At 40.1% G+C, this 24,840-nt stretch overlaps 1 long non-coding RNA gene across 2 annotated transcripts in view; it reads left to right on the top strand.

Moving 5' to 3' along the window:
- Positions 1-24,840, top strand: part of LOC117070185 — a 99,504-nt gene that overhangs the window by 61,145 nt on the left and 13,519 nt on the right. The gene's annotated exons all lie outside the window — the stretch shown is intronic.

Here is a 24,840-nt window from a genome sequence, read left to right as displayed (position 1 = left end):
CCAGCTAGCACTGTAACAGAACCTTCAGCAAGGCATTCCACTATTCTGTTGAGCAAGCTGCTTCTGCCTGTGCGTATACATAAGAAAGAGCATCCTGTAGGCATGAGCACATCCCTGCATTTATTTTGTTATAAAATATGTTTTCTGGGCCAGGCGCGGTGGCTCATGCCTGTAATCCCAGCACTTTGGGAGGCCAAGATGAGTGGATCACCTGAGGTCAGGAGTTCGAGACCAACCTGGCCAACCTGGTGAAACCCCATCTCTACCAAAAATGCAAAAATTAGCTGGGCATGGTGGCAGGTGCCTGTAATCCCAGCTACTTGGGAGGCTAAGGCAGGAGAATCACTTGAATCTGGGAGGTGGATGTTGCAGTGAGCCGAGATCACATCACTGCACTCCAGCCTGGGTGACAGTGTGAGACTCCATCTCAAAAAAAAAAAAAAAAAAAAAAACGGAAAAGAAAAAGAAAAACATAGGTTTTCTGGATGGAAATGATGTGGAGTGGTAATCCATGGCAATGGGTAAGCCATTATATTAACCCACAAATGGCGGTATTGATACAAGGATTTTATGGAGTATCTAGGGAAACATAACAAAAGATAGCATATGTGAGCTCCAAAAGCCAACACATTGGTTCTTTTTTGTAATCATGGGTGGAGCAAGTTTCAGCACCTTTTCTAACTTTAAGAGGAAAATGTCAACTTTCTATAGATCAATAGACTGTAGTTTATATAGTCAATATAGAAATAGACTTTTATCATTATGGCAGGCCCCTAAACTTTCTAAAAGTCTGTTTCCTATCTTCTGGCTTCACATGTTTTGCCAAGGCATCTAGAGTGCTTTATACTTTTTGGTCACCAGATCCAATTAGCATCATTTGATCTATATAACAAACACTCATCATATTCTGTGAGCTATTGGGGTGAATAAGCTTCCTCTGGATCCTCTTGGGAGAGAGAACTAGAGAACTTACCCAACCATGAGACAATATAGTAAAGTTTTACACAGTCATGAATACCATAAAGGTAAACTGTTGTCCCTGCCATATAAATACAAACTCCTTTTGTTTGGATTGGGGAATAAAGCCCTTGTCAGGTCATTAACTGCATACCAGGTAGCAGGAGAAGTGTGGATTTCCTTCAGTAGAGACTCCACATCTGAAACTGTTGCTATGATCAGCCTTAGCACTTGAATTAACTTGTAATAATCTGCTGTATTTGCCACAGCCCATCTGGCTTGTATACCAGTAATGTAGACAAACCAAAACATTTATGGTAAGAATGCCCCCAACGCTTTGCATCCCTCAAGTCTTTGATAGCTGTGCTAGTCTAGTCTCTGCTTCTCTCCAGGGATGAATTTCTGCTTTTGGTTTCCTATTTTAGCAAGAGGGGTAGACCCAGTTTGGTCCTTCCTACCAGAATGGCCCCCACTTCTCATGTCAGAAAACCAATGTGGATGTTGCATCCAATGCTAAGTACATCTATTTTCATTATTCATTCTGGGTCTTCAGTCCCATTAGGATTGTGCTAAAACCGCATGTATCACCTGATATCTATCAACCCCTATCTGACTGGTGGATACTGTATCATTCATGTCTCTGAAAATGAGCAGCAGTTCAGAAACCATTTCTAACAGCCCCTAGAAGGTCTTTGTGTTTCCCTTTCTTGGTGCATAGTGACTGTGTAAATGGCCATGGGTTCCTCTGGGAAGGAACTGTTAACAGGCTGTGAATCTCTACCAAAGTGACTCATGTTAGGTTTCTTCCTACCAGACCTCAAAATTTCTCTCTCTCTCTCTCACACACACACGCACACACACTATATATACACACACACACACACGTATGTGTATATATATGTATGTGTGTGTGTATATATATATATATATGCATCTCTTTTCTTTCTTGTGATTTCACAATCAATACACTCTTACTGCCTATTCATGAGAATACAAACACTCTGATTTCCAGATAGTGTCACTGGTGAGTTTGATGAAATGCTTATGAAATACGTAGTGCCAATCATATGTAAGTCCTTCGAGAGGATTGAGAAAGAGTATATAGACTCTCCTCCAATTCATTTTATGAAGCTAGAATAACCTTGATACTAAACCAAAAAGATCAATATGAGAAAGAAACATTACAGGCTAATATTATCATAGGGATGTTTGCAAAATTCCTAAGCAAAATATTATTAAACCAAATCCAGCAATGTATAAATGGGTTAATGTTCTATGACTGTTTAGTTTATCCTAAGAATTTAAGTGTAACATAATTAAAAATATAGTTACAGATATAGATAGATAGACAGTCAGATAGATAGGTAGTCTCTGCCCTCTGTTCTTGGCACAGCACTCCTAAAACCCTTGTAATTTCCTGATCAGTAGGGGTGCTAAGTTCATCTTTTGTTCTAATATTTGGTCTTTGAGCTGGTTCCTGACATGGAGCTCTTAATCCCTTGGAATTTTCTGCATAATAGGAAATCTGTGGTTCTAATGAGGGGATCCTTGGTGGGGTCCTGGCTGGGGCTAGTCATAATTAGAAACTTGGAATGTTCATCCCCACTCCTCAACCTCTGGGAAGGGGAGAAGGGCTGGAGATTGAGTTAATTGTGCATGCCTACATAATTAAGCCTCTGTAAAAATCCCTAAACTAAAAATTTCAATAAGCTTCTGGGTTGGTGAGTTCATCCGTGTGCCCAGAGGAAGGTGCACCCCAGTTCCACGGAACTCCTGTGCTCAGGAGTTATCCAGACTTTGCCGTGCGTATCACTTCATCTGGCCGTTCATTGGTATCCTTTGAAATACCACTTGTAATATACTGGCAATAGTAAGTAAATGGTTTTTCTGATATCTGTGGGCTGCTCTGGCAAATTAGCAAAGCAGAGAAGGGGGTTATGGGAACCTCTCGTTTGTAGCCAATTAGTCAGAAATGTGGGTAAGCTGGTGATGAAAGAAAAACTTCAGCTGAATTAAAATTAAAAGTGATTAATTGAGCAATGCATGATTCACGAATCGGATAGCCTCGCAAGCCAGAGTAGGCTCAGGGACTCCAACTCAGCCATGTGGTAGAAGAAACTTTATAGACAGAAAAAGGAAAGTGATGGACAGAAAACAGAAGTGAGGTACAGAAACAGGGGATTAGATATAGTTCTGCGTTTGCCTTATTTGAAAATGGTTCAAACTGGTGGGCGCATTTGATTGGCCAAAACATGGTGACTAGCATAAGAGTAGGCTACAGTCTGTTTACACCTCCACTTGTTACAGTTCACAATGTACAGAGAAACCTTTAGGCCAAACTTTAAAAAGTCCAAACCTTTAGGCCAAACTTAAAAAAGGAGGCAGCTTTGGGCTAAACTCAATTTAACACTGGGAACCTACTACTAGCAATTGACACCCAAAGCTGGTGACAGTCTTGCGGGACTGAGCCCCAAACCTGTAGGTTCTCTACTAACTTTGTTTAGTGTTATAATTGAACTGAGTTGCAGGGCACCCTGCTGGCATTGGAAAATTGATCAATGTGGGAGAAAACCCACACACCTGGTCACAGAAGTATTGAATGTTTGTACAGAGAAAAAGAGGGTTGGTATAGATTTTTCCCATATCACAGTAAGCTTGCTTTAGTATTAGAAAATCAAAAAATATAATTTATTATAACTTAAAAATTAAAACCACATCACTATGTAAATCGGTATAGAAAAGCACTTTATAAAATTCAAAATCAATTTGTGGTTTAAAAAAAGAGAGTAGAAGCTTTGAAATAAAACTAAAAAAATTTTTGGACTAAATGGCTCACCGTACTAAGCTTAGTGAGGAACATAGAATCTTCTCAATGATTTGTGCTAAGTTGATGTCGATTGGGTATCTATATTTAAAAAGTGAACTTTGATTCTTATGTTTACCACAAAGAAAACAAAAATCTTTTAAGATGGAGTATAGATTGTGACTTAAAGCAATTACACTTTAGAAGCAAACAAGAGAAAATAGTTTCATGATACTGGAATAAGCAGAATCGTTTTAAACAGGGCATGAGATGCACTAACCATAAAATAAAATATTGATAGAAACTTCATTAAAATTTATTAAAAGGCACTATTAATGGAGTGAAATGGCAATTCCCAGAGAAGATGCTTATAATACATACATCCAAAACAGGACCTATATCCAGAATATATTTTTTTAAAACTCCTACAAATCAATTATTAAAAGATAGCCCCTGAAAATGTGTAAAAGGCTTGAATAGACTTCTCAAGGTAACATATCCAAATCCCACCCCCTCAATACATAGAGACATGTTTGTTTGGATGAAGGGAGGCAAGATGGTGCACTTCTGGGTTCTTCATCCCCCCCAACTTTTCCCGTGCGCGCGGAAATGCAGCCGGCGACCCGGGAAGGTGCAGACCAACTAGGCATGCGCCAGGTGATGTCAATCCGAAGAGACCAAGATTTACCTGGTCGCACCTGTGGAACGCCCCCCGACACGCCCGTGCCCCGCCTATTGCCCTCCCACTCCTAGAAAAGCCGCTCCGGAGGGACGCCACGCGCGGCCTTCTCACAGCCCCACTCCTGTCGGGATGTCGGGACTGTGGGAACTCCGTCCGAGAGCCCCACCGGGGGACCCTGTCGGCCTTCTTTGCCGGAGGCTGACAGACCTCTTCCCCACACCTTAGGTGACCAAAATAAACTTGCAGTTTTGCTCCTACACTTGCCTACTCGCTGGTTCTTTTGTGCCCGCTCTGGTGGTCTTAGAAAAACAAATCAATGTTCAACATTGTTAGTGATTAGTAAAAACAGAAATTAAAACTGCAGTGTGATAACATCACATTATCAGAAATGTTAGCCTTTCTATCAGAAAGGCTAACATGAAAAAGGTGATGATACCTAGTGTTGGTGAGACTCTAAACAAATGGAACTCACTCATACTATCAGTGGGAGTGTTTAATTGCTACAACTACTTTACAAAACTGTTTTTCAGCACCTACCAAAGCTGAATACATTTCTACCCTATGACCCAACAATCCTACTCAACAGAAACAAATACTTAGGTTCACTAAAAGACATGTTCAAGAATGATGAGAGAAGCTTTATTCATAATTGTCTAAAAACATTTTGAGACAGGGTCTCACTGTCTCTGAGGCTGGAGTGCAGTGGTACAATCATGGCTTACTGCAGCCTTGACCTCCTGGGTTTAAGCGATCCTCCCATCTCAGCCTCCCAATCATGCCCAGCTAATTTTTATATTTTTCATAGGGACAGGGTTTCACAATATTGCCCAGGCTGGTCTCGAACTCCTGGGCTCAAGTGATCTGCCTGCATTGGCTTCCTAAAACTTTGGCATTACAGGCATGAGCCACTGCCCCCAGGCTATAATTGTCTAAATTTGGAAATAACCCAAATTTCCATCGAAACTATAATTGAGAAATAAGTTGTGTTGTATTTACATAGTGTAATTATACACAGCAATGAAAAAAACCTACTGACAAACGTAATAACATGGATGAATCTCACAACTATGTGGAATGAAATGAGTCAGAAATAAAACATCACATAGTGTATGATTCCATGTATGATTCTCAAATACAGTCAAAACTATGGTGATAGAAGTCAGAATGGTCGTTAACTTCAGGTGCAGAATGTTGACTAAGTGTGGCGTGTAAAAGGGAGCCTATGTCTGTAAAGATACAGAAGAGAACTATTCTAGTCTTTATCTGTCTGGTGGTTACACGACTGGACATTTTACTTAAAAACTCATCAAGTTCCTAAGCTTTGCTAACTTTATGATAAATTTTATTTGTTAACTTTCCTAAAATTACAACTCAATTTTGAAAATTACTTTCAAACATAGAGGGAGAAGATGGTTGGGAGACCTGGTAGCTGTGAATTGGCTACGTTGTCTGGGGTATATGCCCTGGAGTTCATTGTCAGGCACCAGGAAAATTTAGGGCACAGACACACATGAGTTTAGGAGTGGAGGTTTAATAGACAGAAGAGAAGAGAAAGATAAATAGCTTTCTCTATAGACAAAGGGGTCTCTGGGCAGAAAGGACCAGTGGGTGGTGAATGTGCTGAATTTTATAGTCAGGTTTGAGGAGGCCATGTCTGATTTACTTAGGGCTCACAGATTGGTTCAGTGAGGTATGACATTTACGTAGTGCACAGGGAAGCCTGGTCACCCCACCCTAATCTTATTACGCAAATGGGCTTTCCAGTTGATGGGGGACATCTTGTCTGCCTCTTACTGTACACATGACTGACAAAGGGAAGATGGAGCTGCCATCTTGAACATGTCTAGTCCTTAGTTCCTGCTGGCATTCACCCATGCAAGCTCCCAGCTTGCTTGTTATGTCTGCAGCACAACTTTACAGGCTACTCTTTGTTAGAAAATGATTTGGGGCTGCTTTTCGTCAAAAAGAATAGCCTTACTGAGGACTCCCATACCCTTACTGTCTGCCTAAGTGATTTCTTCTTAACTCCTAAATCAGCTGGAGCCTTGATTAGATCTGTAGATATTAACACAGGGGCAGCTTACCTTAATACTGCAAATTCACTACCTATTACTTCTGCTCCTATCCTATGTAGGAAACAGAAAAATGTTACAGCTCAATTCCTCCTCGCCTCCTTTTGTTAGTTATTTAGCAACTAAGTGGTGATGAATCATTGAACTAAGATTGTTTTTTGCACCATGACATAGTGAGGTTATATTAGTATATTGCAATTTTCTGAATATATGATGTTACTATACTTCTGTCAACTCCTTTTAAATATAGTTACATAGTATGAGTCAACTCTTTGAGTTTTCTATTTAAAACTGTATGTTAATGGAGTCACTTTAGGTATTAGTAAAAAAGGTCACTTGAATTGTGAGGCTTGGTCCAGTGTTTGCAATTTTATGGTCCAGATTTGGCAGACCAAATCAGCCACCATTTCTCCTTTTGGAGAAGCAGATAGTCTTTTGCCAGGAGGTAAAATGCCAGCCACTCTTTGTGAAGGTAAAGTTCTCTGGGCTACACACTATTCCATTATACTGCTTCTGAAATATTTGTTTTTCCTGGAAAAGCATGCTCTTTATCTCTGTCTCAAGTGCCCCTGTAATATTCCCAAGAGTCTTTCCCCAAGTTGAAAAAAGAAATAACAAAAAATACATCTTACAGATAGCCTATTCATGTAAATTTCCAGATACCAAAATACATTCCCACTCTGATGCACTCAGGGCAACTCTTTCTCCCTTCTTACCAGATTCTAAGTTTGGATGCTCTGGGTCAATGGTACAATCTGGTGCTTGAAGTGGGAAATTGTTCTCATCACTATTTTTTCTCTACAACTTTTTTCTTTTTTTTACCCTCCAAGAAGATGATGCCCAGATGAGGGTGCTCTCATTTCCTCTGTCTTTCACCATTTCCAGCTGTTCCAATTCAGTGACTTCTTCCCTCACACCTGCCCCTTGGCTGCTGGGTCTCAGGAATATGTTAGGCAGTGGCATGAATGTTGAGCAACACACTTTGTTTCTGCCTTTACCTTGCTCTTTCTTTCAAATTTCACAAAGTAACCCTTTAAAATGGTTGCACCTTAACCTTGAGGTCAGGAGACTAAGGATGAGAGAAGTCAATAGGCTTTCCTTCCTGTCACACAGAGGCAGAACCTGGGCTGACACAGGAGGCTGGGTTTTTCACAACTCTCTCGGTTAGACAACTTGGGGAATCTGGGGGACACACAGAAACCAAGAAAACTCTATGGTATTCATTTTCAATCACCTAAACTTTCCTAGAGAATTTGGTAATACTTTTACATAGCAAGTAAGTGAAGGCACTTATGTTTTGTTTTGAGATAGAGTTTCGCTTTGGTCACCCAGGCTGGACTGCAATGGTACGATCTCGGCTCACTGCAACTTCCGCCTCCTGGGTTCAAGTGATTCTCCTGCCTCAGCCTCCCAAGTAGCTGGAATTACAGGTGCCCACCACCATGCATGCTAATTTTTTTTTTGTATTTTTTAGTAGAAACGGGGTTTCACCATGTTGGCCAGGCTGGTCTCAAACTCCTGAACTCAGGTGGTCCACCTGCCTCAGCTTCCCATAGTGCTGGGATTACAGGTGTGAGCCACTGCACCTGGCTGGCACTTATGTTTTATAAATTTGTATTAGTTTGGGTTTTCTAATGTGTGGACTCATTTGATGTGTCTGCCATATCTTTCTTCCTTTTTATGTTTCTGTATTGGGCCCTCTCTGTTGATCTGGGAAGCAGATGGTCTTTGTCAATTGACTCATACCAGACCTTTGAATTTCCCCCACAAGTATATCTATGCTCAGTGACTTTTCTCTGCAGGCCAGAATAATATTTCAGCATCTCTATGCTTACAAATGATGTGCCAGATGGATGCTGAGCAGAAATGATGTATAGATTCTTATTACATAAACGACATGCAAGATGTAGTCAACTGCAGTTAGGTCTACTGTGATTGTGCTCGATTTATCAAATTAAAGGGGCTATCTGGTTGGTTTGTATGTAATTCTCTTTTTTTTCCCTTCACTTGATCATAATTTGCTGAGTTTAGAGAAAATTGATTTCTGGATTGCTTGAGTTTTGGCCTGCATACATGAACCCATTCAGTAACCACTTGATGACTACCTACTATTGCTAGGTATTGGGAACATAAAGTTAATGGCATGCAGTTTTTCCATGAGCTCAGCTGGTGATAGAGCAGGAGCATCATCATCTTTGACAAACACCACCACTTTAAATTCCAGTTCCCTTTCTAGCCTCATGCATTTCAAGAAAATCATTTCTCTTCTAACTACAAGCAGCCAGAAAGAGCAGACAGGAAAACACAGGTAAGACAGCTCAGGCACAGAGGGAGGTGGGAGAAAGTCTCCTGGGTAACTGCCAAACTTCACCCTCATACAATGGGCCCCAGTAAAACAGTGGGCCTTAATAAGCACGTTCCTTTCCTTTCGGGTGCACTAAGATAGGGAAGCTAAAAGCAGACTCAGGGAATATGCCTGCAGCTGCAGAAAGATGTATGGGAGCAGACACACAACTCTTTCTCCCAGATAAGCACAACAAAGAGACACAGAAGCAGTCCAAGCTTCTGATAAACTCTCCCACCCTGAATCCTAAAAACTCAAGTCTGTAAGACAGCATGCTTCTCACCTAACTCAGCCAGAAGCCCCTCTCAGGTTTGTTTTCTCTAAAATAAATCTGTTCTGACTGGCGAGCCACCTTTTCGTGTTTCTTTCCTCTTTCTTTAATTCTTACAGTTTGAAAGAGAGACTTGTAAATAGATAATTAAGGAAATATGATTAGTTAAAAAATGTAAGTATGAATAAATAAAGTGTTATGAAATATGAAAAAAAGAGTTAATTTTACCTAGTAAGGTCAGGGAAGACTTTGTAGGACCTGATAGCCTCTCTCTCTCTATATATATTATATATAGATATAGATGTAGATATAGATATAGATATATAATTAGTTTAAACTAGGCAGGCAGAGAAGGCAACAAGCGTTAAGGAGAGAAGATGCCCCAAGTAAAGACCGCTAAATCCTTGATCAACTAAGGTCCTTTTTCAGCATAACAAATATACTACCTATGTGTGTACTACAAATATATGGACTATTATTGATGAAAATGGAAACATAGAAAGAACCACTTAAATGGTTGTTTTTACTTTACTAAGATCAAGTAATGATTTAGTGCTTCACTTAAGAGAATCAGAATTGTGCTTTGGGGAAAGCTTAGCATTTCAAATGAGGAAGAGAAATAGGCATGGATAGCAGGGTCAGTGAGAGATTTTTCAAGACTGAAAATCTCTGGGAGAGAAAGAGCAAACCCAGAGACACACTTTAGTGTGAATTGCTCCATTCTATTTGCCTCCTTGGTGGGAATGTCACTTGTAGTTTAGTTTCTAGACCCGTGATATATGGTCCCTTTGCTCACAGTCAGTTAAAGGGAAGTGGGTGCTGAGCAGGTAAAATTCCATGTATGCCAAAGTCCCTCAGGGTTGGGAATTGGTTCTATCCACCCTGTGTGGGGGCACATAGATTTTAGCATACCTTGTATGTTATATTGCATCAGCTGCTGTTTCTGGATATGTTGCAGGTTTCCTCCCAGGCTCTGGTCTATTAGATTTTTTTGCATTTCTTCATGGACCTGACACCAAAACTGGTAGCCCATATAACATCTCCTGTAGCTTGTGGGGAGCTACTCCCCACTATATTCCTTTTTTTATGTTTATTCTCTATGGACGATTTTTTTCCATGAACCTATTTGGAGGCAATCATGGAATTTGATGGGGTATACTTTGCCCCTGTTGCCTGATACTGTGCACATGAATTAAGGCTTCCAACTTATTGCTATAACACCAAGCCTGCGAAGCCACTCACACCCTACCCCTCCCAACACTCTGGCATTATTAGCTCCAGTCCAAATCTGATGGCCTCAAAGCTTTTGAAAAACACTTTCTATGTGCTCCCATTCTTCCTGGCTTCCTGCTTAGGGCCCTGCTGCTCTGCCAAGCTCTGTTTCTTTGCTTCTTCCTACCACCGCATGCTGCTCTTTAGCCATCCATTTAAGCAACTTATCCAACTGAGCCATTCCTGAGACTATCTCTAGACTGGAGGCCACTGTGGGGGCACCCCCGTAAGATCTTCTCTGGTCCTTGCTGCAAAGACTACTATATATCAAATAATGGCCATAATAACGAGGGCTCTCTGTGAGGGGCTTTATGTGCATGAGCACATTGAATACTCACAATGTATTTTAGGTTCTCATAACCATTCTCACTTTTTACACAAATAACTTACAGGTCAGAGAGGTAAAATGCTCTGTTCAAGTTCACATAATGGGAAAACGGAGGCTCAAGTTTGACTCTAAAACCCCTGTGTTATTGTTTGAATATTTGTTCCCCAAACTTCATGTTGAAACTTGATTCCAAAGTTGGAGGTGGGGCCTAATGGAAGGTGTTTGGGTCATGTGGGTGGATCCCTCATGAGTGGGTTGGTTGTGTCTTCATGGTAATGAGTGAGTTCTTGCTCTGTTAGTTTCCAAGAGAGCTTGTTGTTAAAAAGAGCCTGGCACTTCCCCCGAGCCCTCTGCCTCCTCTCTCACCATGTGATCTGCACACAACAGTTCCCCTTCACCTTCCACCATGAGTGGAAGCTTCCTGAGCCCCTTACCAAAAGCAGATGCTGGTGCCATGCCTCTGGTACAGTCTACAGAACTGTGAGCCAAATAAACCTCTTTTCTTTATAAATTACCCAGCCTCAGATATTTCTTTCTAAAAACACAAAGGGACATAGACGTCCCTGCTGTCAAATACCCTGCATCCCTGCCTATATAAACAGATGAGATTTTGAATGACTGTCCTCAATGCTAAAGGCCACAGATGTATCCCCCACTTTTCTGGTGTTTGTTAGTTCTCATCATCCACACTTTATGATGGCAGGTCTTCAGCACACTGCTTAGACATGTGGCTGGTGGCTTGTGTCAATTCCTCTGGGGATTAATTTTGCAAAATGGTTCTCAATGCAGCAAGTGACTATACAGCTTAGTGGAAAGTACTCTACATAGAGAAAGAAGCAGAAAAAAGAATAACATTCCAGGGGAAAATCCTTTGGTTCCCATTACAAAGATACTTAATTAAATGAAAAATTCAGAGTCAGGCATGGTGATTCTTGCCTATAATTCCCACACTTTGGGAGGCTGAGGCAGGAGGATCACTTGAGTCCAGGAGTTGGAAGCCTGCCTGCACAACATAGCAAGAGCCTGTCTCTACAAATTTATTTTTAAATTAGCCAGACATAGTGGAACACACCTGTAGTCCCAGCTATTCAGTAGGCTAAGGTGGGAGGATTGCTTGAGCCCAGGAGTTTGAGGCTGCAGTGAGTTATGACTGCACCACTGCACTGTCTCAAAAACAAACAAACACAAAAAAGAAAAGAAAAGAAAAACAAGGTGAAGAACAAATGTGCATTTGCTTTTTGGTGTATATAAAAATATACCTACTTGCTTGTTTTTAACAACAAGGAAAGAACAAAGAAAAGATAAATTAAAAACCAGTAAAAATAGTTACCCTTTGCAGGTGTAGAAAAGGCAATAAAGAAGAATGTACCTCGTTTTATAGTTTTGACTTTGAAGTCATAAAAATGCTCTAGATAAACAAAAAGGAAAATATTTCATAATCCCAAGAATTAGGAAACAAAATTAAACAAATAAATATAACATATGAAATTGATGGCATAACAATGCAGATAAAAATTTGAACATGTGACTTTTAAACACAGAATTGGAGTAACTTGAGTGTATATCGCTAGTAAGATAATCCACAGAATGAAAGGAACCACTGAGAAATCTTGAACTACTTTCAGTAATAATATTAGTATTAGCATTTTGAATGTATTAGTTGTATATTTAAGAATAAAAACAGATAGTTAATGCAGTTAGGGGAAAAGGTTCTCAAGAGTAAGACAAAAGACATGTAAAACAAAATAACTTAAATAAAATGCTGTAATCTTTCATTTGAATTGGAAATATCAATATGAATTTAAGATTTTTTTTCTATATAAACATGCATTTCCTATTTCCGGCTATGAAAAAAAGATGTAGAAATAATACAACTCAGTACTGTTGCAACATTAGCATCCAGATTGTATCTCTAAATATCATTTCTTGATTTCTAGGAAATCAAATTCCTTAGAAAAATGACTAACTTCATGTCTGGGGAAGAAATTATACAAGACCTGGGAATGCTTTGTATGTGAGATGGTGCTAGAAAGCTTCAGAAACCCATGTGAATGTAGTACCAATGGCCAAAGATGGCACAATTTAATCATCAAAAATAGTAATTACCTCAATGGATTAAAGTGTATTAAATATGTAAAAAATCTAAGAATTCTTCAGGAATTTTTCTATAAAAATATTCCTTTAATTGGTCACCTCTGAAGGTTGCTAGGATACCAAGTCATTGTTCCAAAAGTCTGCAAACAGAAGAATCAAGGACTTCTTATACAAATTATATTTCAGGGTTACCAAATAGTTAGTGAGAGAATGTTCTTTAGAGGTGAATTCCAGCTACCAAGTGCAGAAGCAATAGAACTGGAATTCACTATTTGGCAACATGTTACAAAATGATATTGGTGGTTAACACTCGTCATTGGCTGCTAAAGTCTCCAGGTGAAAGACTGATAGTGAATTTTATAATAACTGGATTAGACTGGCAAAACCTGAACTTGACATTATGGGCCTCCTGATGTAAGGCGAAGTACAGATTCCCAATTATGAGATCTCTTTTGAGAACAAAGAAAAAAGAGCTGAATTCAACAAAACTTCTATATCTAATTACCAATGCACAAAACTGACAAGGGATAAGACTCCCACTAAACCACAAATATGCAATTTGTCAAAGCTGTAGCATGGAGAGCTCTTAAAGCCAAGACCTCTTTTGCGTGCCAAGTATTTGTTGAAGAAATCAGATGGCTTGGCATATGTTACACCTCAGAGCAGCTTTGCCCTGAAACAAGGGAGCTGGGCTCTCACACTTCCATGTGCACCCATCACTGGCTACAAATCACCTTGGAAGGCATAAGCTCTCAGGTAGTTTCCAAGCAAAGCAGTTCTGTAGTCCAAGGACAAGGCTCAGAAGAGGAGCTGCAGGTGCAGATCTTTGCAGATAGAAGCACACTGAAGCCTGAAGAGGGGTATGCAGAAATGGTCAAATGATCCAATTGAATCTGGGTGGAGGACCAGCAGTGTCCATTCAGAATCCTCCAGGAGAAAGGAGAGCATGTGTAGTGGAGGAAGAACCTGGATACTCTTTCATGAATGTGCTTATGATTCATATTATTTGTGAACTTTAATCCCTTTCTCTATTCCAATAAATACTTATCATTTGAGCAGTATGACATAATCATGCACATTATTTAATTTGGTGCTCATAATAATATGGAATCCTTACGTAAATAAGGTCAGAAAGATAGTGCGGCTTTCCCAAAGTCATGGTGCTGGTAAGAAATAGAGGCAGGATGTACCCTAAGTCTGTCTAACTGCACTGTTCACATTCTTTTCTATCTACCACGAGAAGGGCTGGGGAGACATAGCATGATCCCTACTTCCTTTTTCCAGTCATTTTCCAGATGTCTTGTGGAAAGGCTATCATCATTTCACCAAGAACCAGGATAATTTTCTCACCACCAAAAAAAGTGACAAATGTAATGAGTAATAAACACAAGAGTTAACTCACTTTCTATGTGTTAGGTACACTCATAAGGTTCTTCCCAACACACCTATGGTGTATATGCTATTATTGTTTCTATTTTACAGACTAAAACCAAGGAGTTAAGATTTCCTCAAGGTCACCTGGGTAAGAGGAAGAGTTGGCTTTTGAATATAAGCAGTCTGACTCTAGAGCCTTAGCCAGTATGCAACCCAATGGAAAAGCAACACTGTGTCTGGTGCAGCCCCATCATTAAGTACAGAACACCAGTCCAGACCATTGCTAGTTCAGACAAGTGCTTCTGTGGCAGATCGTATTTTGAAAGATAGTGGCAAAAATATTTCCCATCCGGCGTGCTCTTAGAATCTGATCTTGGCTCTCCTCCTGTTGAGTGGCAGAGCCTGTCTTCCAACCCTTGGATCTGAGCCGACCTTTGCAACTGCCTCCACTTATAGAGTCCAAAACAAGTGAAATGATATGTCTTCCAAGGTTGAGTTATAAAAATAGCTAATACTACTGCCTTATTCTCTTAGAATGCGTGTTCTTGCAGCCCCACTACCATGCTGTAAGGGAGCTTGAGCAGGCCAGGGAGAGTCCCACGTGGAAAGAAACCAGTGCCCTGGCCCCTGGTTCTGGTTCAGCTCCCAGTCAATATTCAGGGCAAGCTTTTCAGCTGCATGTGGGCACTACCTTGAAAGCAAATCTTCTGTCCTCAAGTTAAGCTATATCACCCAGCTGACAGCCACCCATGGAGTAGAGATGCACTTTTCCTGCCAAGCCTTACTCAAAATCCAGATGTATGAGCATAATAAATAATTAAGTTCTTATGTTTTGAGGGTGCTTTTCTGAAGCAGTAAGTAATCATAATAGCTCCAAAAGCTACATCCTCTCAGCAAACACATTAACACTTACGTATCAGGCTCTGCACCAGGCACTGCCACAGACCTTATCTGGTCTGTTCACAAATTACTTCTGTGAAGTACTGTGATTCCAAATTTACAGAGGAGAGACTGAAGACAAGAGAGGCCAGTGAGTGCCTTGCTCATTTGATGCTCATGAAACCATAAGGCATATGATGGAACTGAGATTTAACGAAAGTTTTTTATTAATTCAAACGCTTGTCTTGTCACTGGTATTTTCTTTCTATGTAGAATCCTGGTACACTAAAAGATGGTAACTAAAAGTGGTAAACTAAAAGAAGCTCAGGACTGATGAGGTTAATGAAAACAGGCTTCCCTCAAATCTAGGATGATAGAATACTCTACTGTGACAATCAGACATAAGGTTATAATTTCCTATTGGGAAGTAGTAATAAGGATGATAAGGAGACACTTGCTGAATAAAAATTAAAATGAAAATAGGCCAGGCATGGTGGCTCACATCTGTAATCCCAGCACTTTGGGAGGCCAAGGTGGGTGGATCACCTGAGGTCAGGAGTTCGAGATCAGCCTGGCCAACATGGTGAAACCGTGTCTCTACTAAAACTATATAAATTAGCTGGGCATGGTGGTGGGTGCCTGTAATCCCAGCTACTCAAGAGGCTGAGGCAGGAGAATCTCTTGAACCCAGAAGGCAGAAGTTGCAGTGAGCCAAGATCGTGTCATTGCACTCCAGCCTGGGTGACAAGAGCAAAACTCCGTCTTAATAATAATAATAGTAATAATAAATACATAACATGAAGTAAAAATAGTACATTTAAAAAAGAACGCGGTACTGTGCCAGGTGCTTCACATCACATTAGTGATGCAGATACTTTTGACTCCAGTTCTAGGTGAGTGCACTGAGATTCACACAGGCCAAATAATTTCCTGAAAGTCAACAGCAAGGAACTCTGACAGCAAGACCCTGGCTTGTAACAATCTCATCATACTGTCTGAAAGAGGGAGCTAAGGAAAGCATACACACAATTCCAATAAAATATTGCATTCACTGACTGTGAGGGAACAAAGTGGGGAGGATAGCAGGGTGGGCCAAAACTTGCAGCAATAGCTTGCTATTGGGTGGAACGCTAACAACAGGCAATGAGTAATTGGCCACTAGGATTGGCCACAGAAGGCTGTAAGCTGCTCTGGTGAGCTCATGGGCCCAGCTGTGATTTAAAGTTCTCATTTTCTGGGCCCTATTCTGCCTGATATCTGATGGCATCGCAATCCCAGAGAGCACTTCTTAGCTTTCTGATACTTGGAAATGCCCATTCTAAAGGCATCCATGCTTTTGGAAAGTGTGGAAGACATTAAAAGCCTATGTTTAATTATACTTTTACGAATGATTCTTGTTTCTGCTAGCTCTTGTTAAAATGAATGAGACATCTCTATGTCAACCATAGGTGTCTCTGATCTGTTCCAAACAATCTTTAAGAGAGGATCAACCAACCTTAAAAGAATTCTCCACCCCATCCCAGAGGAAAGCATAGACAAGTAACTGGAGAACCTTAAATCCAGGCCTCGCTGAAAAGGCATTCACTCAACTGGTAATTAGCCCACTGACAAGCACTTAAGAACAAAATTGAAGGCACAGGGAAGGTTGGTTGTAAGGAATATTTCTTCTAACTTGATGGCAAGAGACCACATGTAGAGGAAAACATGTTTTAAAAATAGAGTCATCTGTTTCCACAGTTTATTTCATTTCTGAAATAAAGGGTATCTGCTTGGAATTTTAAATGGAGGGGACAGGGAACAAAACCCTGGTTGCCATAGAAATGAATAATTCTTTTCCAATCAGAGGAATATGAATTCAAGTGAAAAATTGGAATCAGGTGAGGTATTCCACAGGAAAAATCATCTATTATCCTGTAAAAATCTACAGCCAGACAGGAAAAATAAGTGCTAAAAGTATGTAGAGTACAGAATTATGAATTTCTCCATACATTTGTCACTTGCTTTTTAGATAAGCACTGGGACTCTTTGGCTGATCTAATTTAAATATTAGCTTCCATATTAATTTAAAACCAATATTAAAATTAATTTTCATCCATTTCATTCATGTTGCAGAAATGATTGGGGTCCTGACAGATACTTAAAAGCTTTATAGAAGGATTGTGGTTTTTGAGACCATGCATGTATGCTTTCAGATTCCTTATTTCTTTGAAAAAGCTGATGACAAGATGTTAAGATTATGAGATTTGGAGTCAGACAAGTTTGTGTTTCAATCCTGGCTCCATTCCAGGTTGTCTAAAGTAACCTTGGAGTTCTTCTTTCACCATCTAGCAAAATAAGGACAACAATACTTACTTCACAGGGTTAAATAGCATGGCATAGTGAAAAACTCAAAACACGGCCTGGCACATAGTAGGTGACCGCTGACTGGCCACTGTTTTTATGATTGTTACAATCACATGCTTTTCGGTCCAGTTGGCTGGGCTTCTCACTTTTCCATTTCCATTCACCTTATATATTCGGGGATCAGATCTCCTGGATTTGGATGATGTGACATATCAGATAGGATTAGTTCTCACAGTATGGGACAGATACCCCAAATAATAAGAGTTTAATACAAGATAAAAGTTTATGTTTTCTTAAAGGTAAAATGAGTCCCAGGATATGGAGCACAATGTTGTTACTGGCATCAGGGGCCCAGGCTTCCACAGCTGGAAATCCTATTCATAAAAAGGAGAGGGAGAATGGTCAGCAGGCAGCTAGCAGTCTGTGCTATGTGTGGATCCACTATCGTGTCTTCCTCTTCAGCCCAGATTGTGCAATTTCATGCTACATTGCCTCTTCCAATGGAAGGAAAGAGAGAATCTCTCAGATTGGCCACATCCAATTAAACACTTTTGATCTGCTAAATATATGTTCATTCCACAGAAAGACATGGAATTTATTAATATAAGCATTGTACTAAATGCATTACATGTTACCAGTATTGATATGATATGTATTTGTATGATCACATAACCAATATTTTTCTCTCCTGTTTGCAGTTCCGGGGTTAGTTCTTCCACCAGGTCCTTTTTAGCATTGATATTCTCTGAATCCAAGTAGCTATAAAATGCATCAACAGTCCTTGTTCCTCCTAACTAGCAATCTGTGAACTTGGCCACTCTACTTAGCAAGTCAACTTGAAAAAGTCACAGCAACTTAAGAAGGTGGAGCCTGATTCTCCAAGAAACTGTAGCCATCTGAGGATATAGGCCACTTTATGCAATGATACCATTTTGCTCTTCCTTTCTCATGAGGAGGGACCCAAGAAGGATATTCCCAATTGGTAAGACTGATGTGTGCAGTAAGAAAAAACCAACCACTAAATCAGGGTTGGAAGTGAGAAGGAAGGAACTAAAATTTTATGTCTGCTTAATAAATGCCTACTATTTTTACCCTGTGAATTAGGTATTTGTTGTCTCCACCTTGAAGGTAAGGAAATGAGTTTGCACAAGGTTGAGTAATGTTCCCACATCTATATCACTGGCAAGTAGTCACTCCACTATTTGAATGTAGCTCTGTTTTCCTCCAAGTCCTGTGCAATTTCTTCCATGTTAAAAAAAAAAAAAAAAGCTGGCTAACTAAGCACTTTGTGAAAAATCCATACAATGTGGTCATGCAGTAAATCCAAAAAGCAAGCACTAGGAAAACCAGCATATAATATTTTACTTATAATATAGACCTATACTTGTGTGAAAAGTACAGCCAAATAACTGGAGATAAATAAGACATTTTCTTAACAAGGGTTACCTCTTGGCATTGGGCTTACCCAGTGGTTTTTCTGGAACTCGCTAGCAAGAGACTATTGTTAAATATTTAGAAATGTTGAGAGTTAGTTGTTAAGCTCTTGGTAGCTTCAAATTGAACACAACTGAAGTATTTACACCATAGAAATTGACAAAGGCTATAACCCAGGCTCCTTCCCCACCACCCCAAAAGCCAGCTTACTAGCATAATACTCACTGTTCATGCTTTCCATGCTTTGGGTACTGTGTTTCGTATTTACGTTTTCTACTATAGCATAAATTAGCTCATGACCAAGAAAATAATAAATTAACAAAGAACAAAATGAAACTAAACTAAATTAAACTTAAATGAAACTAAACTAAATTAGCTTCCAGAAAACCTGTAGATGATCTGAACTGGCTCTCCCCCATTCTTGCTGCTATGGTCTAAATCTTTATGTCCCCCAAAAATTCGTATGTTGAAATCCTAACTCCCAATGTGATGGTATTAGAAGGCTGGGCTTTTGAGAGGTAATTAGGCTATGAGGGTGGCGCCTCATGAATGGGATTAGTGTCCATATCGTGTCTCTGGGCCACAGAAGCCACAGAGAGCTGCCTTGCACCTTCTACCATGGTAGGTCACAGCGAGAAGGTGTCATCTGTTAACCAGGAACTAGATCTTCACCAGATGCTGAATGTGCTGGCATCTTGCTCTTGGACTTCCCAGCCACCAGAACTGTGAGAAATAATTGTTTTTGTTTATAAGCCAACCAGTCTATGGTATTTGTCATAGCAGCCCAAATGGACTAAGCCACTTGCTATTTTCTTTGAACTCAGAGTAGGCTGTTGGTTCAAAAAAAGAGATGAAGCTTCATATGTGTTCTCAGGGTGAAGCACCCGGCTGGTCACTGCCTTAGGGAATGTGTGTCATCAGCCTAAATAAAGGAGAACAGCTGTGTGTGCCAGGCTGTGGGTCACATGGCACATTTTCCTAGAGTTCTTTTGGAAATTGAGGCATCCTTTGGTCACAGGTGGTCTTACAGTAACTTGGGTGGCTTACAATTTCTTTATTGCTTTGCTTCATTCTATAAATCTAACTCCAAGGAGGACAAATGCTGGATTTAATAGGGTATGTAAGATATAATTAACCTCCTCAGCCTGCTCATAGAAGACGCATGGTAAAGTTGAATCCCTCTGCCTGAGCACTGCAGAGGCAGACAAAGACTACCTCCCTGCAACCTGTACATATGTGGTTATACTTGGCAGGTGCACACCGCACATGCCATTAGGCACATGAAATGAGAGTCACACTCAACAAAGTGCTCCATTCACCTGCCACAGTCTTGACATCAATATTCTTATGAGCACATAGCTTTGATGGGGTGAGCCGAGACTGTAATAAGACACCTATTGCAACTGTGGAGTAATATGATAAGCAGACCAGATAAAACAGGCAGCTTTCAATCCAAAGTCCAGAAGGGCACACAGAGACTTTTTTTTAGTCTCTTGCTTTCCTGGTCTGCTGAGTCATGGTCCTAACTTCTCTTGTTGGAAAAGGGAGCTTGTATCAAATTATCCTTCACCCAAGGAGGCAAAACAGCTCCATTTGTCCTGGCAACCTTCCTCCTGTTTGAGTCATTGAAATTAAACATTGAAAAGACCTATTATTTCCTCTGTCCATCCTCGGGGGAGTGATGTAAAACAGATTCTTATATTCATTGCCTCTGTTTCTTCCTCCATCTGATTCTAATTAAAATAGCTGAGAAAATATCTATGGCCCAATTCGGAACCAGCAGAACCTAAGAATGATGGCTGTGCCAAATCAAATCAAGCAATATTTATTGAATAACTCCACTCTTTGTCGAAATTCTTCTTAGCAGTTCTACTTCCTCAGCTAACTCACTGTATCCAAAATAACACAGCTTACTGATTTGGGTAAATAAACATATATATAAGTAATAATAGATACTATTTGTTGATCATATGTTTTGTGCCTGCTATTAGGCTATGTGTATTATATTCATTATCATTTAATTTCCTCTGCCTGAAGCACAGCTATTATTCTCCCATACTATAAATGAACAGACAGAGATTCTGAGGAGTTGAGTAGCATGGTAACTGACACCAAGTCACTTCACTGGTCATATGAATGACCAGTGAAGGCACCCTTCTAACACCTTGCCAGGATGTGTCTCCACAATACCTTCTTTATTAAGATGATTGGAACCACTCCTCAATATTATTTTCAAAAATAAATTTGAAAATCTCATAAGCAGTTTTAGTGAAAGAAATGGAAAGACAAAAATCCATAGAGAAAGGAGCAATTTGTGAAATATTCAATCCACTTCACACTAAACATCACAAAAGAGAAATGCACACTCTTTTGTGCATTTGAGTCAACTTTGAGTTAGTACATTGTCCTTAGAGATTTAATGCATAGTAGCCCCTTGCACACTGAAAAGGCTGGGAGGAATTAGGTGTCAGCCTTCAAGACTGCGGTGCTTAACTGAATCATACAATGCCAGAGCTCATAAGTCTAGCCGTTTTCACTGGAAATGAACATAACAATCTGTCCCTTCATAGGTAATTGCCTCTATTATAGCATGATGTTTAAAGCAGAGCTCCACAGAGAGAAAGGGGAAATTAAACACTTTGTTTACACCCCTGGCAAACAAAAGGCATTCCAAACATTAGCTTTGTTCTTCCCATTAAACGCATATTTTACAGCAAATTCTTCATGTAAGTTGTTTTCTCCAATGCGCAGGTCAATAAATGCTCTCATTATGGAATTCATCAGAGGATGATTTGTTGAGACGTTAACCCAATTCAGCAGTCTCCTGAACAATCTCCTAATGTCTACAGACTCTTTTTTTTAATTTCATCATCAAAAGAGCGTAGCAAATGCTACACATTTATTATGCTCTTTCTTTCTGTGTACCGAAAGTTAATCACATAGTAAGTCTGAAGGCTCCATTTCCCTGATTCCTTTCAACTTGGAGTCAGTACATTGACCTTAGAGATTTAAATCAACATCTCTTGATTGGAATTACCCCCAAATTCCATTTGAGCTTTTTTGATTGCACAGCCTGTCTGCTGAAATCAATGACAAACATGACCTCAAGATGAGCTGCAAAGAACTCTCTAGGAAAGATTGGTCAAGATACTTTTTAGAGCAAAACTTCTTCAAATTTAAATTCTATGAATTAAGCACCTACTAGGGAAATGTATCTGCTGGGTACTTCCTTATGCTCCAAATATTTTCAAAATCTCTCACAGATATCATTTTCATTTCTATGTATGGTATATTATTACACCTTATTGTTCAGAAAAGAAAACTGATTGAAGGGTTATGTGAGAGGCAGAGCTAGAATCTAAAATAAGGATTATCTTGCCTCAGAACTTATCGTCTTTCCACCAGGGAAGCAAAGTCAGAAAACTATGATCCTGTGGCCTGTTGTTTTTGTAAATAAAGTTTTATTGGAACACAGTTATGCCCATTTGTTTGTGTGTCATCTATGGCCACTTTTGCAATACAATGAGAGTTGAGTAGCTGCAACAAAGATTATCTGCCCCACAAAGACTAAACTATTTACTATCTGGCCTTTTACAGAAAATGGTGACCTCTACTGTAAAGAATTGTAATCTATTCTAGAATACACAGTGATGAATGAACACGGTTTCTACTTTCCAGCAATTCAAATTCTAGTTGAAGAGATCAACAAACACCTAAGAAGCTCTGTAACAAAGATGTTCTACCTCCACAGTTTGGACTTCTAAGGAAGAGGATATCTTCTTCTTCTTTTCATCAAATGGCTCAAGCCCATATTACTTTGCCAAGGCTGTTAATTTTTTTGACCTCTAGGATTCCCACATCTTCTGTGAAAATTCCAAGCTCCCAGGGCCCCTACAGTCTAGCACATCAATCTGAGACACAATTGCTTAGTTGAAACAAAACTGGAGCCACTGCTCTGTGTCTCTTGGGCTCCACTGTCCATTGCCACTGTGACCATTGCAATCTTATGATGTCACCAGAGAAATGTAGTTGCTTGGTCCAGGATTTGAAAAGGGCATGTTCCTCCATGAAACCTAGGGGCTTCTTATCTAGCAAGACTTCTCATTGACAAAGAGCAATTCTGAATTGAGGGCCTTCCCTTGTATTGGTGGTAATTTCCCCAGAACAAGACCCCTTGTTACCCTGATTCTTTCTTTTTTTTTCTTTTCTTTTCTTGTTGTTTTTTTGTTTTTGTTTTTTTTAGATAGAGTCTACCTCTGTCACCTAGGCTGGAGTGCAGTGGCACGATCTCGGCTCACTGTAACCTCTGCCTCCTGGGTTCAAGCGATTCTCCTGCCTTAGCCTCCTGAGTAGTTGGGATTACAGACACCTGCCACCATACCCAACTAATATTTTTATGTGTATTTTTAGCAGAGATGGGATTTCACTATGTTGGCCAGGCTGGTCTCAAACTCCTGACCTCATGATCCACCCGCCTCAGCCTCCCAAAGTGCTGGGATTACAAGAGTGAGCCACCGTGCCTGGCCTCCTTGTTACCCTGATTTTTAATATGTGCCAAGGACATGCAGTGCTGGATGTCTGACTCTAATGCCACATGTTAAATTTCAGGCCAGTGACATGAGCTAGTTGGCTCCTAAATCTTGGGTGTCATCAGTGCAGACTTCTAGCCCTGAGGTTCTGCTCCACTCGACCCTGCTCTCAGTGAAGTTTTACATGCATCTTGGCATCTTTCAAGATTCCTCTTTGTGACTGTTTGCTTTAAATGTCTTGGCTTCCATTTTCTGAACTTAGTGACAGAAAGCTAGCCCTTTCCTTCAGTAATCTAAGGGCAATTAGCCATTTACCTGAATCCTTTGATTTGGCCAAACTCAAGGTCTTCTCAGCCAATTCATTATAGTACCCCCTGTTATACCATTTGATGGGAGCAGTTTTCAACTGGTCAGATACTTTATGTTTACCAGGAATGCCCAAATTGAGCATGTTATTTGATGCCTTTTTTGAAGCTCTTGTCTTCAGATGCAGACATCACACTTGTCATCACTGTTAAAGAGAGCTGAGATGTAGCAAACTGAAAAATGGCTTGAATGTTTCTTTTTCTTTTGGCTTTACATTGGGAAAGATTTCCCAAACCTCCAAATACCTCTTGCATCTCAAAGCAGGTATCAATGGATAATTGCCGTCCTCCTCAAATGCGGAGCATGTAACTATTTTGAATCATGAAGAGTAAATTCTACATGTTGGTTTAAATATAAAAATATCCTTATATGGCTACAGTGCTCTTGGTAAAATATCATTTGGTTAAATATTTCACTTGAAGATCCCTTTGATGGAGATAAGGTATAGTTTAGAACATTTCTACCCCAGCTAACTAGAATACTAGATAGAGTAGTAGACCCTCAAAGTCTTTTCATGATCAGAGTGAATGCCAGCAGGAAACTGATATATTGAGGAACATTTGTCTCAATTTACCTTGGATTTCTGTTTGGCTCCTAGTCCAGAATCTCTGGGTAGGATAAGATGCTACAAAATGACTGAAGTGATCCATCACTGCAAATGTGTATCCAAGGTTCCAGCTGTCAGGTTGAAAAGACAAGGTTTTCCCCACACTTAACTGGAGGCGTGTTATTTTGCGTTATTTCCGGGTCAGTTTTCCGTGGAAGAAAGTTATTCTCAGTGCTTTGAGACTCAGTCTTACAGTTGGAAGCCATGTCCTCAAATCTTATGATAACTCCCCACCACAGCCCCAAAGTTTACATTGATTGTTGATTCTTTCCCTGCTCAGATGGCCAACTTAATCAGGAAATTTTATTTGAGCCTTGAGATGATTTTCCCATGCCACTTCCCCAGCTTGAGCTGGGGGCAGTGGGAGAGAGAGAGAAGACTACAGCTCTGATTGAGTGAGTTTAAATCCCAAACTGATTAAATATCCCAAGGAGACAATTTAATAAGCCAGAAGGGTCTGAGTCACCTTCAGCAGGGATTCCAGA

Source organism: Trachypithecus francoisi, unplaced genomic scaffold, assembly GCF_009764315.1.
Source record: "Trachypithecus francoisi isolate TF-2019V2 unplaced genomic scaffold, Tfra_2.0 Lachesis_group3, whole genome shotgun sequence".
Taxonomy (NCBI): domain Eukaryota; kingdom Metazoa; phylum Chordata; class Mammalia; order Primates; family Cercopithecidae; genus Trachypithecus; species Trachypithecus francoisi.
Note: the sequence above shows the minus strand (reverse complement) of the source record. Positions and strands in the feature narration are given on the sequence as shown.